At 36.0% G+C, this 4,260-nt stretch overlaps 1 long non-coding RNA gene across 1 annotated transcript in view; it reads left to right on the top strand.

Annotated features, from left to right (window-relative positions):
* The window catches only part of LOC306814294, a 4,548-nt gene extending 3,821 nt beyond the window's left edge, over window positions 1–727 (top strand). Inside the window, exon 3 of the long non-coding RNA XR_013777134.1 lies at window positions 1–727. This exon is cut by the window's left edge and continues 1,402 nt beyond it. This is a non-coding gene — a long non-coding RNA (uncharacterized lncRNA).
* The last annotated feature ends 3,533 nt before the right edge of the window (window positions 728–4,260 follow it).

Below are 4,260 nucleotides of genomic sequence, written 5' to 3'. Positions count from 1 at the left end.
ACATAATGGTAGAGCTGGTACTGTGAGAATGAATCTATAGTCACCAGGGTCCAGCCACTCTTGTCTGTCAGCCGTGTACATCCACATGTGTACACTCTCCACTTGTATATACATGCACACTAGCGTTCCTTGTCCTTTCTGAAATATGCACATTTGCTTTGAGTTGACACTATCCAGAAGATATCTTTGTGTCTTAAAAGTGTACAAGTAGCTATAACAAAGGCATGCCTTGCAGTAATAGCACAAGGAGGTTTCCAGAGAAAAAAGGTTGATGGATCTTGCTACAATTTCCCTTCTTTGAGAAGCTGAAAAACGGACATTATGCCAAGTCCTGAGCACCTTGCAAGGGAGGACATGAATAAATCTTCTGGCTTAATTCATTTCTGTGTCACCTCCTTCAGCATTATTGATTGGTCAGGAGTAAAACTGACCAAAAGGGGATGAGGGTGGGAGGGAAAGACTTTTAAAATGTGACTTAATCTTCTCAAGCTGCTTGAACGCTTTTTATTCCTTAGGTCACTTAGAAGGTTGCTGTAACTTTCCCCTTACTGCTGCTCTTTCAGCTGTGCCTTGACTGCCTCTTCCTTCTTATAATGAATCTGAGCTATTCCTTCATCCTCAAGGTCCTTTAAAGCCCTATTGTTATCTTAGCTCTCATCTTTGCATTGAGACAGGGATATTTCCCTGAATAGCCGCTGGTGCCAGTTTTCATTAGTCACTTCTTAGTTTTTAAAGGAAGCATCTCTGTGCTCTCTTGGGCTTCACAGTGTGCCCCAGTCATTTGCAAAACGTTCTCCAACTCTCCTAAGTCCCCTCAATCTCTCCCTACCATCAGGAAAACCCTGTTTAGGAGCTAGACATGCCAGTCCAGAAAGATGCCAGTATGTCTTCTTGATTCCATATATTTCTTTGGCTCCATCTGTGTGGAGTTGCTGTCTTATGTAATACTCCTGAAATCTGTGCTTTGAGTCGGAGTTGTGCATCCTTGACTCTATGCCTGTAGTTTAGGCCTGTAATAGAAGAACAGATTTCATAGTGTTTTAAAATTTATTTTTAAAGGTAAAAATCCTTTGGTATGGAATGTTCCTCAAAGAATGTTGCTTTCTTCCACTTTTTTGCCAAGAGGTAAAATATTACCTACTTTTAACCATATTCTTACTTGAGGATTACTTTCAACTGCTAGGTCTCTGTAATCCTTGGATTACCTTGCCTCTAATCCATCCCATTGTTAAGAATCAGCAATTTTACACCTTTATTGATCTCTGGAGATGACTTGGCTTCAATAGGAGCCAGGTATTCACATGTAAAAGCAGACTTCAACTCCTTTAGAGGCTTACTATCCCAATACAATAGCAAACAGGAAAGTTGCTTAAGAGGATCATGTAACAAAAGTTGTTTTTTTTTTTTACAGATCAACAAAAATTACAAATTTCTTTAGTTGTTCAGAACATGTTCAATTCAACATCAGAATAAATTCTGTTTGTTCAAGTTGGCCTCACTCAGAGAAGAATCAAACCATTATTTTAATGCTTCAGGTCTTTTACTATGTTAGTAGTAAAGTCAGAAATCTGACTGGCCTTGCTCAGTGGTGTTAAGTTAAAGGCTTCAAAACATTTCAGAGAATTCTGGCTCAAATACAGAAATCACTGATCTGGCATGAAACCTGGTCTATCAGCAGTTCCATCTAGGCTGGGATTTTCATTAACTTAACTGTTAAAATTATATTCTTGAATATAACACATCCTTAGGTTATATTGTATTATTGGAGGGGTTATATTTGTTTTATTTTAAATGTAGAACTTTACCTAAGTGAAATGTATGAGAGGGAAAGTATTTCAAGTAGTTGATCCAAACTTAAAAACTAAGATCTGAAACTGAGTAAATATTTTGTTCTCAAACCAATCATTATGCAGATCTTTGAATAAAGATTTTCCTCATGCTTCCTCTAGCTGTAGTCTTTTTCCTTTATTTGTTTTTTCCTATATCTATTTCATCAAATTCTATGAATTGCTGTCATGCACTGAATTCATTTCCCACTGTAGAGATTCCTAGCTGCACCTCTTCATCAAACACAACGTACTTAATAAAATTTCACAATACAAATAGCACTGTTAAGGTTAAATTAAGACCAGATCTTAGGCTAGCGTTTTAATAGTCTTTCAGGGGTTTTTTGTTGTTTTTGTTGGGTTGGGGGGGTGGTGTTGTTGTTTTGTTGTTGTTGTTATTTTGTTGTTTGGTTTTGGTTTGGGGGTTTTTTATTATTTTTTGTAATCTTTTTTTTGGGTATGCTGAACTCCACATAGCCAGAGCCTGACTTTGCACTTCCATTTTAGGTCTCTGTGAGATTAAATTTCGGTACATGGCATGTGCAAAGGTGCAAAGTTGCTAGTTACTGCAACACATGACACAACGGATGTAATACAAGGAAACAAGAAGCAAATACAATTTTCAGTTATTCTGAGGTGAAATTTAGTATCTAGAATAAAAGATACACTTTAATTTGTATCTTACAATTATGTATTTATTTTGTCTTTAGTTCCTTAGGTTCTGCTAATGACATCACCCCTGAATGAAACAACTCTCTTGACATAAATGGAACACATTTAGATTTGCATGAATAAAACCAAGATCATAGTCTGACATTAACTTCTAGTTACCTAATTTAAAACTATACATATCATTACAGTATTTTAATTAATTCAGTAGAAGTGGACTCTTCTTTTACAGTGTTAATTGGAAAAATTAGACTACCTAGATTTGTTTTCTGAATCTTTCTGAACTTGAAAAGAAACACAGATTCTGTCCACTGCCTGCAGACAGGCAATCAATCAGTGAGCATGCTCTCAGTTCCAGATCAGCTCCTACTTGCAATGAGTAGAAACCTGTTACAATAACCTCAGCCACCACTATACAAATAGAACAAAGCTATTTGGGACTAGTGAAAACTAAAAACCCAATCAACAAAAGAGAAAAAATATCTCCACCACACAAGAACAACAAACCAGCTAACTGAATACAATTCCATTGTTCTGTAACAAGCACTAATTGGTCTTTAACATAATGATACCTGTCCTCATAAGACTCCAACAAGTATATTTTTCTGTAACATTTTCTATCATACCATGAGAGGGAAGCAAACCATTTTCTTGACATTTTCCAGTAAAATTCCACAGCATACTTTACCAGAATCTGACATTTTAACAAAAGCTCACATGCATTTATTAGGATTATTTTTGTCCTTGGATCTTTTATTTGCTGAGGCTATCTTCTTATTCATAATCTTCCTGATGTGCTTTGTCCAGATTATTTATTAGGTCTTTGCAGATGTAGAAGAAAAGAATAGTACCCACAACAGTAATTTGGGGCTTGGTGAATTTCTGTGATGAACAAAGTTATAAAAGAAAGGCTCTTTACTATACAGCTGGTTTAATTAACATTGGAATCTATAAGTAATTCTTGATGATAGTCTTTCATATCCAGGATGTGTAGTATGCTGACATGAAGAGATACAACAGAGAACATCAAATGTTTACTGATTTAGCCTTACGTAAAATGTGACAGACATTGAACAGAAAATATATCCTTTAAAAACAGATATGTGCACTTGCACCATGTTACTTTTATGCAACATATGAAGCATCCCTGGTTTCTGAAAGCTGGAAAAGAGCATTGTTCACTAGTTAATGTGCCATATTGCAAAATCCATACAAAAGCTTCTCTTTTGCAAAGAAGGTAGCTGAAAAGTATTTTTCCACTTTCAGGAAGACTTTTGAAAGCATCTAAAATGTAAATTGCTCACTTCAGATATGAACATCCAAATTCTGATTTTTCCTTGCTTTGATGTAAGTCTACTAAAATCATGATGATAGAAACCATGGTGTGACTAACTGGCAAAACTTCAAAGCCTCCCTTCCTGCTTATGCAGATGTCATATTTTTTGGGACTAGTCTGTCTGTCTTCATACACCTTTCTCTAGTGTCATTCCTACATCTCCAAGCTTTCCTTGTACAAGGAGAGCACGAGTAAATTCCCCTGAGCAAGACCTTGTGATCAAAACCACATATACTATCAATTCCATGTTTTTTGAAGTTTTAAGTGGTATGCCTGAAAAATATTGCTAAGTACTGTTACATAGGAAAATCCCTGCAGATTTTCATGGGACAAAAAACCCTTCAAACAATCTCTATGTAACTTTGTAGATACTGCTTGTCAATAACCTTTGGAATTGCTTCTTTTACACATTCAAACCTGATAGTATCA

This window comes from Erithacus rubecula, assembly GCF_903797595.1.
Source record: "Erithacus rubecula genome assembly, chromosome: Z".
In the NCBI taxonomy this organism is placed as follows: Eukaryota; Metazoa; Chordata; class Aves; order Passeriformes; family Muscicapidae; genus Erithacus; species Erithacus rubecula.
The sequence above is the reverse complement of the archived record's forward strand: the minus strand, read 5'-3'. Positions and strand labels throughout refer to the sequence as shown.